General features: G+C 36.6%; 2 long non-coding RNA genes across 5 annotated transcripts; one reads left to right on the top strand and one right to left on the bottom strand.

Annotated features, from left to right (window-relative positions):
• Positions 1 to 3,767: 3,767 nt before the first annotated feature.
• Positions 3,768 to 8,304, bottom strand: LOC136257008 (uncharacterized). The gene is made up of 6 exons (XR_010701769.1): positions 8,201 to 8,304; positions 8,038 to 8,150; positions 7,883 to 7,994; positions 7,788 to 7,826; positions 4,663 to 4,761; positions 3,768 to 3,888 (listed from the first exon to the last, which is right to left on the bottom strand). It is a non-coding gene; the product is annotated as an uncharacterized lncRNA (long non-coding RNA).
• Positions 8,305 to 8,313: 9 nt separating this feature from the next.
• Positions 8,314 to 18,927, top strand: LOC136257006 (uncharacterized). 4 transcript variants are annotated; one of them, XR_010701767.1, is made up of 5 exons: positions 8,314 to 8,519; positions 16,309 to 16,394; positions 16,441 to 16,581; positions 17,284 to 17,343; positions 18,554 to 18,927. It is a non-coding gene; the product is annotated as an uncharacterized lncRNA (long non-coding RNA). The 4 variants fall into 4 exon arrangements; XR_010701766.1 differs by having other exon boundaries at positions 18,468 to 18,927; XR_010701764.1 differs by lacking the exon at positions 18,554 to 18,927 and having other exon boundaries at positions 17,284 to 18,025.
• Positions 18,928 to 19,737: the final 810 nt, after the last annotated feature.

The following is a 19,737-nucleotide window of genomic DNA, read 5'->3' as shown; positions in this document are numbered from 1 at the left end:
AATGCATGTATCATGGACCTACCTTTGTCCTCCTTTGTGTTCCAGTTCTTTTTGCTGATAACGCAAAGTGTCAATTTGCAATAGTGCAATACGGCTTCCCTCTGTCTGTGTCATACTTTTCACCCACATTTTCCATAGCGACTGGATTCATAGCAGAGAAGTTTCTTGTACTGTTCTTCATTTGTAATGCTGTGTAATGAGTGGAGTATAGCTACAAAAGAAGCGTGATGGCCACCTCACTTTTCAGTGAGTAATTGATTATTGGGGAGCGCATTCAGATACAATTTTATTTTATGGAATGCCTGGCACCTCGCCTGGTGCCATCCTTTCTTTTAATGTGGTACAAGTGGACTCAGTGGTCATAATTGTGTTATTTAAAAAGTAAACAAACAAGTAGAAGGAAAATAACAAAAAAAAAACAGGGAAACAAGGGAACAGCTAAAAAGTTGTGAAACAAGGGAGGTTGCCTATACTTGCAGATATACTAGTGGACATCTAATCCCTAATTCAGTCATGGTTATAGACTGAAGAGTAGGGATTAGATGTCCACTAGTATATCTGCAGGTAAGGCAACCTCCCTTGTTTCACAACTTTTTGACTGTTCCCTTGTTTCTCTGCTTTTTTGTTTTTTATGATCCCTAATCCAGCTTAAAATTCCTAATTTTCATTCTACTTGTATTAAATCACAATAAAACAATAAGAAGTGTTATATCCCTACAGTGTTCAAGATACCATAATGGAAATGCACAGTAGGGATATAACACTTCTTAATGTTTTACTGTGATTTAATATTGTGCACTATAGCTACTCCAGCTTGTTTCAGTACTTTCTATCGATGTGCTATGGTCCCTACTCTAGTTGAAAATTCCAAATGTTCCTGTGTATATGTATAATACAGATGGGATCATGGACAAGTGCCTTAATTATCAAGGTGTCCATAAGGTGACCTGATTTCAGGAGTCAAAATCTGTGTATACTAAAACATGACAAGTGTTCTGAAGGTGAGTGTCACCAAATCCACTGTTGCAAATATACAAACTGTACAACAAGGTCTTAATAAGGTCACCGTGTTATACATATGAGTGAGGTCACTTTTCTAAGCCAGCAACTAAAATGTCTCATTTGATACAAAGTGACATCATAATGTAGTTACCTGCTCAGTATAAGGCCAGAAAAGTGTGGCTTATGCATGTATAATAATCATAGCTTCCCAGGTCAGAGCACATTTTAGTGTATCATACAGTACAGTACCGCAGAGTCAAGTTGTTAAGCACATGCGCTTATAATTTTCAGAGAAAAGTTTCAGTAAAAATAATACTATCTGTTAAGCACATATGCCTAATTAACAATTATGGTGTGTTTAACACTGAATCGATAGGTTGTAATTGAGTAGGTCGTGGTCACCACGCCGATGTATAAGGAAATTTGACTGGATTAAATCCTTCTCATGATGAAAGAATATTGCAATCTAGAAGGCTGGTTTGCTGTATACATAGCGAAGGGAGACTTCAAGGGAGATGTAAGCACTCAAGGAGACAATGATTTTCCATTATTTCCAGCTTTTCTTCCTGTTCATAGCTTCATGGCATGTAAGCTTCACATTGGGCCGTGTGTGCTTATCAGCCATGGTTAGTCACTAAGTGTTTAACAAATGATATGCGCTTAATAGACACATGTGCTTAACAACTCGACTCTACAGTAGTACTGTATATGTGACCAGGCCTGCAGAAATAGGACAAGCGGTCACAAACTACATCCCGCTACATAGTCTCTCATATCTCAGTACCAGGATAGAATATTTTTATTTTGTGACTTGTATTTTAAAGCCAACTAAATATTTAATAACTGCTGAAAATTTCATGGCAAAGCAATAATGGAACACAAGTTATGACACATCAAAGTTTGAAAAAGTAGGGAACGTTTATGTGCCCACATGCTCTATTTTACCAGACCTGGTAAGATACTAGGGATCATGAAGAACTGGACTTTTTCAAACTAAAAACATCACTCTAAAACCAGTCTCAATTTCCCTTCATGACAACTTTGCAGTATTGGTTAGGCATAGTCAAGCCCAAAAATGTCTTCAGACCAACCCCCAAACCCTTCTAAAAAGTTTTCTAATTCATAGTATTTTATTTTAACTGATGCCTTCAGCCAAGCATATTTCAACAATGGATATAGTTACAGGCTTGATTTCTTCACTGTTCGATGTCACTTCATCCCGACATGTGCCCTTTTGCCTACTACAGTAGGTCCAATACACACATCATAAACTTGTTTTTGTCCTCCTTTGTGTTCCAGTTCTTTTCACTGACTAATGATACTGACAAGGTGTCGATTCATTATAGTGCGATGCAACTTCCCTGTGGCTGTGTTGGTATCTCACTCTTGATCTCACCGGTATTTTCCATAGCAACTGGATTGATTGCAGAGATGCTTCTTGTACTGTTCTTTATTTGTAATGCTGTGTAGCAATGGATTGAAATAATATTATAGGTGAATGCAAAGTGTGATGGCCACGATAGGGGCTTGTGAATTGTCCATATTTTTTGTAGTGACTAGATTGATTGCAGTGGTGCATTTCCTATTGTTCTTCATTTATAGCGCTGTACAACAGGGTGAATGTAGTTGATAGCAAAGTGTAATAGCTACTTTACTTTTGAGTCAGTAATTGATACCTAGGGTGCAAGTTCAGACGAAACATTAACTCTGGCACCATCCTTTCTTTTGATGAAGTATGCATGAGTTCATCAGTCAAAATAATGTTACAAAAAAGTAAAAAAACAAGTATAAGTAAAAATTAGGAATTTCAAGTTCCACTAAGGATTATAGAGATAAAAAAGTTAGAAAACAAGGGAGGTTGCCTACACCTGAAGATACACTAGTGGACATTTAATCCCTAATTCAGTTACGGGAGTAGGGATTAAATGATTAAAAGCCCACTAGTATATCTGCAGGTGTAGGTGACGGTGACCTCCCTTGTTTCCCTACTTTTTATTTCTATGATCTCCAATCAAACTTTAAATTCCTACTTTTTCCTTATACTAGTAAACAGGTTTAATGAACTCACATTTCCTCATAATATGTTCATTCTGTATACAGCTGGAGTAGCCTGCACTTTGTTATCAGTTGCCATAGCAGCAAGTGATGTTGAAGAAGCAGGAGCCACTGTCTTTTGAAACATCAGAAGAAGGTTCTTTACCAGATGAACCTGAATGATAAATAACAGAAATGAGTTAGGCTACTATGATTTTGTTTTACATCAATTTTTGTCCACGGTTTATTAATTATGCTACAGATTTAATGCAGCGTTACACTCAACAAACAGTCCTGGTCAAAAGCTTGACAATTTCCAGTCAATATTTTGCTAAGCATTCAAATCAAACACTCAATCAAATTTGTGTCAGTGCTTGATAGGTTAGAGTTACACTGAAACGAGTCATTGATTGAAATCTACACAAATTTTAAGGAATGTTAAGGGCTGTAAGTCAGTCTGGACTGAATACTGGTTGTTGTTACTGAAATTAAAACTATTACACTATTGCTACAGGCCTGATGTTCTACTTCTGGATACCATATCGCTGATTAGTTAACAACAATCACTGATAAATATGTGGTAAGGGTGTTACTACATAGATGTGGTTGTGTATTTACTGTAGGTACAGGAGTTATTGACAAGGTCAATGAAGATTAGGTCAGAAAGAGAAGTTGCACACAAAATGTAGAGGAAAACAACACAACACACATAACTTACTGTATACATGCACCCCTGTATGAAATTGGATTACAGAAACCATTTACTCTCAGGTCTGAAGTCAGTGCCACCAGTTGAAGAGCATAAATTCTTCATACAAAAGCTTTCTTGAGAGCTGATCTGGTTTTCTAATACTAAACAGAATAGAAGTAGTCACATTATTTTAGTTGGTTAACTATGTAGTTGTGTGTATACAATAGGAATACTGGTTGTCATTACAAAATTTAGTATTGGGCTGGATGCTGTGAGGGACTTTTATACACAAATGCTCAACATGAACAAAACTCAAGAGCATGAGCAGTATAGCATGCACTTGAAGGCCGTCATGCTCACACAATTGGTAAGTGAATGTGACATTGGATTAAGTTTGTACCATAGCAACCTCACCACAGGTTTATATAGTAAGCCTACAGAAATGAAAAGAAATTATTTATGCATTACTTAGTCAAGTATCATATATATTATTATTATGGCTAGTCTTGCAAAAACCTGATAGAAAATAGTAGAACAGAATCAAGTACCAAGTTTTGCAAAATACATGTCTGATCAAAAATCAACATCAAATTCAGTCAGACTTATACGTTGCCATGAATAACAAATCAAGAAGCATGCTTTGACTGCACCATTAATTTACGTCTAGAAAGAAAACAAGCATGCCAGGATGGTGCAGCATAGCTGGTAAACAATGTACAATATAGGAGGGCTAGCCTCATAAGTTGCTGGTCTTGTGTAGTGGTTTATGTAGATCATAAAAAGAATAATCAAACTGGTCACAATTAGAAATATACAGCACAAGTTAGTAAGTACTTGGCTCCTACAGGGAATCTGCTATTGTTATTTACAATAATCAGGTCCTCAGGTTAGCAAACCACTAGAAGTAGTAAACTCATTAACTTCAGAGTCATCACCTTCCAGCTCAATATCCACTAGGGGGTTCCCCACCTTGGCTATGTCATCAACCTCATAATGGATCTTACATCATAATGACTGGTGATCTCCACTGTTGCCTGTGGCATGATATAACATGTGATATATCAAGTGAACCTCGTAACACTGACATACATACTTCAAAGAAACGTAACATATAGTGAATATCTAACCCAGAAGGGAGACAAATAGGATTTCAAATGGTAAACAAAAAGGCATCAACTAGTACAACTGAAAATTGTATGGCCAGCTACATGTACAATAGGTCTAGGGTTCCCCAGATTCTGTACCCGGACTTAATATCACCCAATTGAAAAGGGTACAGTTGTCATGCATCCACACAAGTGATACTGAGACATTCCCAGTGGAGAATACTTAAGTGTTTGTGGGTGTGGCCGTACCACATTAGAGTCAGGTTGTTAAACGCATGTGTCTATTAAGCACATATTATTTGTTAAGTCCATACAGATTTCTTGTGATTAACCATGGCTGATAAGCACACATGGCCAAATGCGACAACAAAGCTACACACGGGAAGAAAAGCTGAAAGTACTGAAAAAGTAATGTCTCTTCAAGCACTTATACCTCCCTTGAGGTCTCCCTTCACTATGTATACAGCAAATCAGCCATCTGGATAGTGATATTGTTGTTCAACACAAAGGATTTCACCCAGTAATTGAGTCTAATTTCCTTATACACTGGTGTGGTGTAAACAAAATAGCCATAAGCTATTACTTACAACGTAGCGATTCCATGTCACACTCACTATATATATTAGGCATATGCCCCTAACAGATGGTATGATTTTTACAAAAAGAGTTCTCTGAAAAATTATAAGCGCATGCACTTAACAATCCGACTTTATGGTAGTACCTTATCACTATGCACTTCACAGATCTTATTAAACTATATATCACAACATCTCTTTCCTTCACAAACCTACACAACAGCGACACAGCAACACTACACCTATGAGTTTTTCAAACACTAAGTATATTATACCATCTATATTCTCCTACATATGAACATTCCAAAGTATAAGATTATACATTCTTGGTCAAAGCTTCAGAGATGTACATAGTTGGTGGACGTAACCACATAGTTCAAAACTTATCAAATACTGTTTAAGTTAGGAATTGGCCCTAACATGAAAACACTGTCTAAAATCCCACCTTTAAAAATCATCCTACAGAAATCTTACGTGACAACAATCACCTTTGCAGAATAATATTACAGTAGTCCATTTCACATCAAGTACAGCATTAAAAACAAGAAGAAAACACTAATAGGGTGGCTGGATATAGAACTTTTAATAATTGCCCAAACTCAAAATTTGGTCTGCCTGACCACATTCGCAAGGCTAGAGGCCAAACAGAGCAGTGCATGGCCACTATTTTATGCCACAATTACAAACTCACCAGTAATGTACCCTTTAGCATTAGCAATTCTAAGGGGGGCCATGGCCCCCTTGCTGAGAAATTACTTTTTAAAAATCTTGGGGAGAAGTTGCAGCATAGATTGGCATTGTTATTTTTAACATTTTTCATGTTTTTAGCATAACGTTTAGGCTGTTTTCAAGCCTTCAGATTGCAAAAATCCTGCAACTTCTGGGAGTTACATCCCCAGACTCCTTGAAATTCTACAGCCAAACAACAATAGTTAAGCTGTTCCCTACTGGCCCCCCTGTAGGTCAGGTCTAGAATCACTGCTGCCTTTTAGGGTTCCAACAAGCTGCATCTTGCCTTTCCTTTTATCTTCAATCAGGGTGGTTGGCATCTTTTCATGTAAGGAAACCATATCAAGGTGCTAATATTCTGTATCAACACAAGTACACATGCAGCTACCACAGAAATATCAGATTCAATTTCAAGCATTCAGTGGAAGCATGCCCAACTAGTGTGTTTCACATATTAAGGTACAGTTCATAATCTTTAATGTTTCTTAACTAACAGCCACCCTACATGATTTGCTCCTCCACTTTGGAGTACTGTTCTCCATCTCCACACAACAACATTGTTGAGAGTTCATGAACACTTCAGTACATACGAAATTGATTTCAAGGATAAGATTTATTCAGAAAATTTAGCAAATTATTATAAAAGTCAAGCAGCAGCAGTAGCAGCAGGAGTTTCTGAGGTTCCAAACTATATTCAGGCTATTAAATTGATTTTGAAAGATCAGATCGAGATACTCTAATAAAGCAGCCACTTTTTTTAATATTTTTAAAAAGTTGCTTATAGTTCACTTGTTTAACTACCAACACAGTAAAAAAATAGCCTAAAATCATATCTCAGTGTGTAATGTCTAAAATTTCCCTGGGGCCAAGAATGACATCCATTTCTGTTGTATATTTCAAACTTCACATACCCAATACTATGCATGCTGAAGCAAGCAAGCATAAACTGCCTATATATATCTACTACTTCCGTAAAATGTCAGGCTTTAAGATTTCTTTGGTGATTCTGAAAAGAATTTAGCAAATTATTATAAAAGTCACGCAGCAGCAGCAGGGGTTTCTGAGGTTTCCAGAAACTGGTCAAGTATATTATAATTGATTTTGTGTGATTAACAAAGATATAAGGTTATACTGAAGTGTGTGTATGCTCTAGACTATAACATTGCCATTAATTCTGGTGTGACACATATACCTTCAGGAACTGTTGTTAGTTATGTACTACAAAACATGCACAGCTATTGACACTTATGGCTGGTAATTCTGCAAGTACATGCAACACGATTCAACAACTACATTTTTATCAGATATACTATACTATACTTAGAATGATGCAATAGTAATGCAGTTCTAAACATCTAAGGTTTGCCTATATACCATTGTTAGAATACTGCAATGATAATGGACTTTATCCACAATGATGTTAGGAGCACAAGATGGCCATGTTATTTCACGTATTTGGGAGAATAATGTAGAGGTGTTTATGGAGAAATTAGTTTGATCAATCATATTTCAGTCATGAAGCAATATATCGACCAGTAGCCAACAGATATGGGTATAAAGTATAACAAAATACATTGCAAACTATTGTTATCTCAAAAAATTATTCAGCATGTGATACAATTCATTTAATGCATTGTCTTATAACCGTACCTGTTTCTTAGAACTCGATATCTCCTTCCTTAGCTGAAACTGAAATATGATTGATCAAAACAATTTCTCCAAAGGCACCTGTACATTAGTTTCACCTGTACATTAGTTCACCAAAAAACGTGGCCATCTTGTGCTCATGACGTCATTGTGGATAAAGTCCATTCTCAGCTCCCCTCAGTTACATCAAACACCTCCTCTGAACTACAGCTGTCAGAGACACAGTAACACACAATACACAACAAAACCATACCTGGGTTAGTATAAAACCTCCGCACCATGGAATGGAATATCCGGTATAGTACGGAATAGTGGACAAGGTCCGGAATGAGATGTGTTCAGTAAAGATCACTGACTATATTTCTACTGAATAGTCACTACTGGTGAAATATTTTCCACATTTTAGTAACACTAACCACGTTATTACTCTCCTCCAACACTGCATAATTCGAGACACATAGCGTCAATTTGGCTTTTGGTATAAACCCATAGTTCGATTGTTCATCACTAAATATTGCGGAGATGTACGGAAAGTATACGGATGATTATGTTGCTGACTCAGTTTAGCTACATCTCGATAAGCGATCGTTTCTCCCACCGCATATTATCTGCCGGCTATGAGTAGTTTAACGCTGACTGAAGTGAAGACTACAGTATTCTGTGCGTATTGCATCCATGCATCAGTCTAGCTCCAAGCACGTAGCTATATGACTAGCTACTGATTGGGGCAGCAAGGTGAGCAGTGACTAATTATAACTGGATGTTATGTAAACATCAAGTCCCAGTATTTTATTTGTAAATCAAGCTTGAGTTCTTGTAACTTACAGTAAGCTACGTATCTTTCAATGGATCCTGAACTCAGTGCCTGCTATAGTGTTTACTGCATGTGTGGTTGAGGCATTTCAAGCATGTGTAGGAGATGAGAGGAAGTAACAAGGAATGTGTGGGAACTTGTTTATGTGTAGTATTACTGTCATTTTACTTAGAAAGGAACAGTGAATGCTGCAAGGGAAATATTAATTTAGTCTGAGGTTCAACTTAATTGCAAAATGGCTCTAAGGAGTCCGCAACTTGGAATTTTTGGTAAGATTTCAAAGTGAAACAAAATCTGTAGTAGCCAGAATACTGGTATATCGGTACAGATATCAAATTTGAAAGTCTCTGCCGGCGAAATAAAGTATTTGCAACTCAAAGAATGCTGTGAGACATTTCAAATATGATTTTTGATTAGATTTCAATAAAGCAAGATGAAACCTCTATACAGGTTGTTCGGTTGTGGCCCCCTTGTTGCAAACTGTACAAAATTAAATAGTTGCGGATAACTACTGTACTTTGTGAGAGTGCCGGCAGGGTGATGATGTGTATACCAGGAAACATGGGAAACTTTACAGGATTGCAGATTTCAAAATGGACAGAATTTTTTTCGTTTCAGAAGATTTCTAAGAGGTTGACCGAAATTTCAAGAGAGCTGCAGACCCCTTAATAACCATGCACAATAATACATTTGTGGGATTGGTCATAATAGTTGTTGACCCAGATGACCCATTGACTTAAGTATGATATAACCCAAATGTCACCATAATTGAAACAGAAATGTGCTTGGTCCCGTAGTGAGGCTCATAACATCACTATTTGCTAGAATAAGTTTATGTAAAATTATACTGATTCTATAGGATTTTTTCATAGTTCAAAACTTGAATTATATCAGTGGCGGATATGGGGGAGCTACAATGGTTTCAGCTGAAACCCCCTCTGAAAATAGTGCACACGCCCCAAATTTATTTATGATTTGTGTGGGTGATAAAATCTCCAAGACTTATACATAGTGTATTGCATTGGGACTTTTCTACTGGCCAAACTTCACAATTTTGCCTTTGAAATCACTGAAATACCATTATGGCATTTAAGCTTATTAAGCGCCTCTAAAGTAATTATTTTTAATGAGTACAAGTGCTGTTTTGCTTCAAAACTTTCTGCAAAAAGGCTTGGATTAGTAAGATTCAACTGTGAAACAATGTTGTGGAGTGATTTTTACTGATTCATTGCTAGTTAGTTTACACCATAGATCTATGTAGCTAGCTAGCTATAGGCTACTGAGTTATCCAGTTAACATTTACTCCAGCTGGACACCCTGGGATCGCAGTTATTGACTTAACCTGAAACCCCCTCTAAATTTAAAATTGCTAGATCCACCACTAACAGCTGAGCTGTAAAAAAAGGCGTGGCTCCCAAAAAGGCCAGGGTGAAACAATTGTGAAATCAAAAGTGGCAGCCAAGAAATGGCTGTGATGGTAGGTATATGGCAAAATAATTAACCTACCATCACAGCAATTTCTTGGCCACCACTTTCGATTTCACAACTTTTCTCACTATAGGGACCACACCTTTTTACAGCTTGGTTGTTTTGATTTAGATTTTATATTCCGCGGCTAATTAAAGACTAAATCTAGTCCATAATTGATTGGTAAATTGCAACTAATTATGATACAACAGATAGAAACTACCTTGTTAGCTGATATAATTGTGGTTAGTTAGTAACATTGGCGCTAATATTGTAATATTGGCTAATATTACAGTACAGCAATAAAAAGATACCATTATACTGGGTGGCCTAAATAAGGAGGTGGTTGTATGAATTGTGATAATCTCAATTTGAGAGGTCTCCTGATCATCAAAAGAATCAAGAATTACATGTGTACATGTGCGCACATATAATACACTTTTTGGTTTGGTACATATAATGATATCCCAAACATGTAGTTAGTGTAACCAGTAATACTTCCAATAAGTTGCTAAAGTTTTTTATGGAGTGAAATTTTCTACTGACTGACTAGCTAACTGCCTGATGCCTTTAGAACAGTGTAACTCAATAACAGCTAATGCTATACAGGCTTGATTTTTTCACCATTAGACATCGAATCACTTCAGCCTGACAAGTTCCTATTATAGGAAATTTGGGCAAGTTAGAACTAGAGAGGAAGGTTGAATATGGGTACAGTATTGTCCAGATTATTGGGGTCACACTTTGTCTGGCTTGATTTGCTCTGGTAACTAGTAAGGTAGCAGTCCTGGTGTTGTCTGCTGTATAACTACGTAAGCCTTCAACTGTCTTGGTTAGTACGGTATGTTAACTGATAACCAGGAACTGGACAATTTGACTGTTGTGAATGTAATTGTTGGGAATTTTTTGTGTTTAAGCAGACATTTATTTTTCAACCAACAAGTTATGGAGGGAAGACAGTGAATCACAATTTGTAAATGCACATGATCAATTCTAAGTATTGATGTTGTTCTTACAAGGATGCACAAAACGTGTATAATCAATGGCAGATCCAGGATGGGGCATTAGGGGCAAATGGTCCCCCCCACTCTGTTAAGGAGCCATACTTCTTTTGATAGAAATACTATACACCTTGTCAGACCAAAATAACTCATGAAAACTGTATATTACTGCTAACTCTCCTGAAACAAAGTTAAAACAGCTGTAAAACTGTCATCTAGCACCTTCGTACGTACTAAGTGCCTCTAAAAATAATTATTGTGTTGATGTTAAGACCTTTTAAACAGATTTTAAGACACCACTACCATCTGCAAAGGCCATAATGACAAAAAATCAACCTACTAAGGAGTGGTCATTGCTACTTAAAATCACAGCAGAATCGACTCTCCCCAACCACCTTCAACTTAGCCTGTTTGTGCCTCTCCCCTTGCCACCTCCTGGATCCGCCCCTGTTAATAGGAATGCTTTAAAATAGTCAACTGGGTCAACTGGGCCTACTGGGTCAACTGGGCCTACTGGGCCTACTGGGCCTACTGGGTTTGCAAGGAACATTGAATCAAATGGCTTAACAGCCTCAGTAAATTTTAACAAAGATTTTGCGAATGTGGTCACTTTTGTGCAGCAGAGAATGAGATGTTTTCTTATGAAGACTTCAACATCAAGATCTAGTTGACAAAGCTGTGCTATTTTTTGTCTGTAGCTTATGTTTGTTTTGCATGGGTAGTTTTCATTGACACCTTGTAACCGTTTATACTACTTCACCCCTTTGTTTTGTGGTTAATTAAAGCTAATCAGCAGTTGATGATAAATTGCAACTAATAATGACACATCAGTGGAAACCTTATCTTGTTAGCAAACATAATTGTGGTTAGTTAATATTATTTGCTAATGTTATAGTAAAACCTTAAAAGATAACGTCATAGCAAGAGGCCAAAATAAAGAGGTAGCTGTATGAATTGTGAGAATATCAATTTGAAAGGTCTCCTGATTATCTAAAGAATTAAGTATACAAGTGCGTGTGCATAATACCGTATATTGTAATACTGTATATTAGGGATCATGGAGGTTTGCACTTTCTAACAAAAAAGTGTTGATCAGAAACCAGCCTCACAATACCTTCATGGCTAGTGCCTTGCTAGTATCGGTTGTATAGTCAAGCCCAACAGTGCCTTTAATTTAGTGTGACCAGAAATACTTCCAATAAGTTGTTAATTTTTTTATTGGGTGAAAGTGCATCACAGTACATGATACATTGTACAGCAGACATTGTACAATGCATGCATCATGGATTTACCTTTGTCCTCCTTTTGTGTCTAATTTCTTTTTGCTTATACCACCAAGATTTTGATTGGTGGTAGTGCATCCTGTGCTGAGTGTTTACAACAGAAATCATCATATTTCCCATAATGACTGGATTGTTTGCAGAGGTGCTTATTATACTATTTTACCATTTGTAACCAGCTAAGCATATATAGCTGAAAGTGAACGATAATGGCCAATTCACGTTTTGGTAATTGATAGTTGGGAGATGGAAATTTTAATTTTATGGTTGGCATCATTAATTTCGTTTCATGAAGCATGTGGGAGTTCAAAGGTGTTAATTATGTTACTATCAGTAAAAAAAGAAAGTACAAAGAAAATTAGGAATTTTAAGTTCAATTAGGGATATGCAATCATAGTAATAGAAAGTAGTGAAACAAAATAGATCCCCATACACCTGCAGATGTACCAGTTGACATTAATTTAATCTTCTATAGGGATTAAATATACACTAGATTTGAACAGTAAATTAATATAATATTCTTGTTAATTTTGTGGCCAGCTTACTACTCCCTTGAAGTTTGGTGACAGGGGTGTGGGAAACCTTTTGACCACTTCAGTTCCTTGATCAGTGGTCACAGTATTGTACACCTGTTCAGTTCTTGTGTGGTAGTGTACGTAACAGTAATGTGATAGTTGTAATTTGACAAAGGAATATTGCATTATGTGGTCATCCCTCCCATATGGTTTACTAATATGTAATTATAGTGACAATTTAATAGATAGTCAGTTTTGGCTAGGATACATCTACCATATAAAAACCACAACTGTTAATTTCATTGTATGAACTTTGTTTTCTACCACTCCTACTAAAGTGGAGCACACCACACAGTCAGTTACAGGCCAGTTGTTAGGTATGAGAAGCAATAATATTAAAATATGTTTGTGACCATGTGTCAGATTGTTGCTGTGTCCATGACACATGATATGGTCTGCTCACATGAGAAGTGAACATCATCTGTCATTTTGTATTGTAACAATCACTAACTATGTCTTGTTAACAACATGTTCCAATCCAAAAATTTGACCCATCATACAGATGTTTCACTTTTTGGCAGGCATCTAGATTCAGTGAAATGGAATGGTGGACTCAAAGAGAAGGGAATATATTTTACCTGGTAGTCATTTCTATAGAACACCTCTACCTTCATATAAAGGCCATGATCATTATGCCATTAGCTATAAGTGAACCTCCTAGCAAAGACTACTTTCACATAAAGACCACTCAATTGAACCAGCAAGACAGCAATTTGGATATTACATTATAATTACCTTTATAATTAAAGAAGTGATCTCTTCTAGGAGATGGTCTGGATTTACAAAGCTTAGTAAGTTTGCATTCACCTGAGCCCCCACCAAATCATTATAGTCATATCAGAGAGGTGAACATGTGTTCACTCCCAATTATTTTGTACTGGAATGAGCTTTTTTTAATGTTGTAAACATATTTGCGCACCTGAATCATCTGTACTAAAAGTATGGTATATTTTCTCACTTGTCACAGTTCATAATGTAATTGGGCAGCTGGCTCATGTAACAAGGATTATTAACAAGAAACAAGAGCTCAGGTGAATGTGAACCAACTATATATAGGTAGGGTTATCTAATGCATCATTTCGTTCCAGCTCATCACCATTCCATTGTACTGAATCCAGATGTCCCTTTTCTGATTTGTATCAAACATATTTGAACAATAATGGTGAAGTACAAAATGGTTTAGCAAGACATAATGAGTTTCATTCCTATAACTTTCATCTATTAGGCAGTGGTATGATATTTATCTAATTATCCTTAATGCCAATCAGAAAGTGGTTGAGGTAATTGCCATTGAAATAATTATATGTACTTAGCACTTGTACCAGGACCAACTTTTCTGCTGCCTGTATGATGTGGCTGAATACTAATTCCATTATAGCTCCATGTTGTGGTAAAATGGCTACTATCATTTCAATTTTAAATCCCATAAGAAACCTTCTACCACATCACAACTCTTGGTTGTTACTTGCTTGAGTTGTTTGACTCCATTAGATTGGTAACCTACATGTTAAGTAATGAATTTTTGTTAGGGCTTGCTACAGTGCAGCTGGTGAACTATGTGGTCTACAACAGTACTGTCTTCTGTGTCCCACCAATGAATATTACACAACACTGCATTACAAACTGGCCTGTGACTCTAGTCTGTTACCTATGAGAGCCATTTTATGCCTAAAAATTGCCTAAGGATGAGTATAGATGTTTCACATTTTGATTCATTATGCATATGCAGGTTGTTATGGCTATTAGCCTATGCATGTTGTTCCTGTTGTACACATCTGTGATGAGCGCCTATCATGTAATCATTAAGTGATAAATTGAGACTATTGTTATTGAGGACATAGGTATATTTCATCCATTCATGTTTGGTATGAAGCTCATTGTAACATAAGTACATTTGTACATTATTGTATAACAATGTGGGTATTCCCCAAAGACTTTGTGTGATCATGGACATATGGTGCAACTTTACCACAGACTATCTTGTGGTGATTTGCATAATTCGACAAATTGGTGTTAGGTGTCTATGTGGTGAAACTTGAGAGACTTGTTTTATGGGATGTGTGAAGCCAAATATCAACTACACAGATCAATGATTTTGAAAAAGCAAAATGTATTTTTTGTCACAATCAGTTAGTCACATAGCAGCAGTTGGCTGAATGGTTTCTGTGACTATCGCAATGCCTCTCAGTGGATAGAGAGCCTCCCATAGGGCCTCAAACCTTTGCTTTTCTTTTCTTTTTTTTTTACTTCTATACGTTTCCCACTCACCAGCTTATTCTCCACCTGTGTCATACTGAGATACTAGCTGGAATGAAAAAAATCCCTTCAAATTTCAGATGGTATAATTGTACGGTGTACTCCAGCAATACAATAGATGACTATACAGCACTGGTGGCTGTGTGGTGAAATTTTGTGGACACTTTAGTCACTATGAAAACTTCAAACCTCCATCTACAACTACAGTAGAGTTGCACCGATAATCGGTTGAATTATCGGTAACAACCGATATTAGCTAATTTTACAAGTATCGGTATCGGCTACGAAGCGGAATAACTTGCCGGTTAACCGAAACCCACAATCAATCGTTAAGTTGACGACAATGAACAGGTGAAAGTAAAGAAGGTGGTGAATGTAGCAGTAAGTGGTTTGTTGTAACTGTTTTGTAACTATTTGAGTTTGTTTGTTTGCACAAATGTGGTTGCAAGGCTATAGTAGGCTGTGTATATTTATCGGCCGCCCACGCAATTAGTTGATCACTCTTCACAAAGAGTCTGTAGTCCCACTAAAACACTGTTTGATTAGCTGTTTTATAACTACTTGGCTTCCTTTTCCATGAAAGGAGATAGTAGCAAAACTGTGTAAAACATTGTAAAAGTCGGCCGCCCACGTAATTAATTACATTGATTACATTATCATTACAAATGCAGTTTATACGCATAAACTTTAGGTGATTTTCTGCTCCTCCTCCTCTGTTCTGAAGAAATGAAGAATATCGGTAAATATCGGCATATCGGTTACAGGAATAGGCAAATAATCGGTATCGGCAAATGTGAAAAAATGCATATCGGTGCAACTCTAAACTACAGTGTGTGAAATAGGTACCTCGTTGCTGCACATAATTATAATTATGGTGTCTATTGGTTCCGTCCACTGTACAAACTTAATTGGAGTTTGCTATATACGACTGAAGAAAATTAGCATACAGCAGCATACAGTGGCATACGGTATGCAATGTGTTGTTGTTTCAAATGCATAATATGTGTAATACCTTTATTGCCAAACAGTCGTGTATATTGAGGTTTTTTGGTAGACTATAGTATTATGATGTAGTATATACTTGTGTGACATATTGTGTGTCATTTAGTGACGTTTTATTGTGATCCAAAGGATGGTGCGATTGTTGGTATATATGCTCAAGTGAAGGGTGATGTTGGATATGTTTAATGCACAAAACAACTACTTACTCGACTAAGGTGTGTTTATCTCACTACTATAATTGTGGCTACCTAATGTATGTAGCACTATACCGGCAATGTGGGGTGTGACTACTGTTATTACAACTGATTGCTGCAGTTGCAGCAGACTAGGAGTACCTTGTCAACATTTGCAGTAGAGAATGTGTTTTACCAGGATGAGAAGTTTAAAATCTCTGGTGAAAAGGTGTGTAATGTGATGCGGTTACATTAAGTAGTAAATTTCTATGATGGCCCGGCAAATATTAATCCACCAAGTACTATTGTTGAGTGATGCTGTGTCTGATGCTGGCTTTACAGATTATCCATGCTTATAATATAACGCATGTCAAGTTTGCATTTTTTCAGAAGCCTTGCAAATACTAGAACTGTTTTTCAAGATGCAATCATGATGAGCCATACTTTAAAAGTTTCCTATATGTTTACTTTTTGTGGGGTACTTTATGTAACAAACATGTTGATAAAGTGGGTTTTGTACAATACAAAACCATTAGGCAGACAATACAACTCCTGTGCTACATGTTTGTGGTGTTGGGAGTGAATGTATGATACAAGTTCACCTAGCTATATACATGGCATGTGTGGTATGACAACAGTCATGGAAATCATAACTATTGTACATATGTGTCATAACCTCACAGATAAACCTGCTACCAGTAGCTAATTGTCATTATAATTTGATTCATACTGGTGATCGAGACTGTGCAGTCACATATTTAGAGTGTACTATAGATACAGAGACAATTGCAATAAGAATAATTAGTACAAGTGTATGTTCACACATACTTAAATTCACACACACACACACACACACGCACGCACGCACACACACACATGTATACATACATATAGCTGCTTCTTATATTATATCATTTGTTATTTATTTTAGTGGATAGGTATTCAACTTCTGCTGTTGTTCATTGATGATATAAAGTTATCTTTCTATGATGTGAGGATAATGGGCAAATTTAATGTATTCATCTGTTAACCCAGTGTACTTGAATGTCATTTTGTGGTGTGAACAACAGCTAGGATATAAGCGTTGCGCAAGTCAGCAAATAGTGCACATATGTTATTGTATGGCTTAGTAAAGGAGTATAATATTATAATTTTTCAAAAGCTTTTAATTTTATTAGCAGTACTACACAAACTCACACAGGTGGTTGCTAATGGAGTATGGTTGATCTGCCAATTAAAAATGAAAGTGACTCACCTTGTCAATAAATATATAATTCATCATGTACACCTGCTACTATATACAGGAAAAAATGGTAAAGTAAGATACATCCCTAGGCTCTTGCTATAATATTGTAATGTATGGTCATGTGAGCTGCTTTACTGCTAATTAAAATCTTCCTTTATCATTTCTTCTCTTGGAGTGTGCCATCAAGCAACGTCTTATGATTTCTGCTATTCTTCTAAGCTGGCAGCTACAGTGCTCTGGTGTGTTGCACTTTTGTAGTTGTAGCATAAGAATGAATATCATGTCTTGTAGTGTGGCTGGCTTGTGCAAACTGCAAAACTTTAATATCAACAGTTCTCCCCTGATGTACATTCACATACTTTTGATCACATCTCATGACAGTGCATAGGTAAAACAAAATATTTTGCCTACAGAAATGTTAATTAATCACTCCAAGCATCCACACTGATTGATTATATAGGTGAGATGACTTTATCAAGTGCCAAAATGGATTAGTGTTTGGTAGTATAGTTTGAATGTACCTACTGTAGCTAAGCAAGACTTTGATATGTAACTAAGGACTATATAGTGATATTATTTTGTAGATCTGAGTGTGGATGTGGCTGTAGCCGGCTAAGCATGTAAATCTTTGATAGCTATGTTGTACAGCCATACAAATGGGTCAGGTGTTAAACTTAAAGTCATTATTCATGGCTACAATATTATGGACTATTACACTAGTTTGCAATTTAGTATTATGCAAGTGTCAGATCTCTAAATTCATTACTACTATATGAATTTGTATTCTTAACCTACACATGAATTCATATTGATATTCTGTAGTGATATCATGAACTAGCTAATTGCACTTGTATTTGTGTATTCAATAGATAGCTGGAGAGTACATGCATACTATAAGTACAGATATACCATGTATATATCATATGAGCTACTAATGTGTTGTCTTCATGGAAAGCTGAAATGATTTGCTTGATGCGACCAAGAATTATTCAAACTTCAATCAAAAATCCACTCATGATCAATGGAATTCACATTCCTCATAAGAGGTGTTATGCTGGTTGGTACTTACAACACTCCAGTCCATAGTTTGCTCAGCTGGTGCATTACACATGCAAACTTTAACTTATGGATATGGAGGCCTGACATCAGTGTAGCTACACATGAGTCACAGTCTATATGTCATTTTCAATTACAGCACTGTATGATTATATTTTGTAACTTTTCATCATTAATTCATTTTTGAATAAATAAACAGTCTCATGTGCAATACTGTAACTTTTGTTATCTCTATCTGCTGAGTCGAAATAATAAATCAAATAATTAATAATAACATGCTAAACCTCCAGTATTACCTTGGCAGCAACTATACTGATCTAACATGCAATGGTTATTGTGACGGTAATATCTCAGTGATGGTAATATCTCAGTGACAAAAAAACACAAACAAACAAAATACTGCCACCAACAACAGTAGCAGCAAAACCAAATACGGTAGTTCGGTGTGTGGCGGAGTGTCACAAAGTTCTAATCTTTCTGATACATCATGATCACTTGATGTCTCTATAGAATCTTCCCAGACAGTAACTGGTGGAGTTGTGAAAGTTGGTGGCTGATCAAATACTTGTCTCGTTAGAAATAATATGTTACGGTAGTACTCCATTGAATAGGAATTGTCTGAAATCACCAATAAGTCCGCACTGTGTTCTTCCATTACTTCCTCGCTGGGTATGGCTGCCTGCAGAAGTATATACATCGAGCTACAGTGTATAACAAATCAAGGTAGCTATCACTCTTGGCTTCACTCTCTCTAACTATCTATTCAGTATGATGTAGCTAAACAGCTGGAACATAGCTACGTAGTAGCATAATGGATAGCTAACTGAGACGTCAGTAGTACGTGCAACGCACTACTGACTGTTTAGTTTGTAGTGTACTGTAGGTATATGTATATGTATGTTTGTTTTTTGTAGGCGGACACCTTGTACAGGCTTTGCCTTTTGTGTATGCCTTCCTTTTTGGACGGTAAATTGATAATAATAATAATAACGCTACCAACGCCGACACATAGCTATACATATGGCTAAACTGGGCCGATGACCATATGTTTAGACATAGTTTAGCTAGCTAACTGGCCAATTC

This window comes from Dysidea avara, chromosome 5 (genome assembly GCF_963678975.1).
Source record: "Dysidea avara chromosome 5, odDysAvar1.4, whole genome shotgun sequence".
Classification (NCBI taxonomy): Eukaryota; Metazoa; Porifera; class Demospongiae; order Dictyoceratida; family Dysideidae; genus Dysidea; species Dysidea avara.
This window is presented reverse-complemented; position numbering and strand designations above follow the sequence as displayed.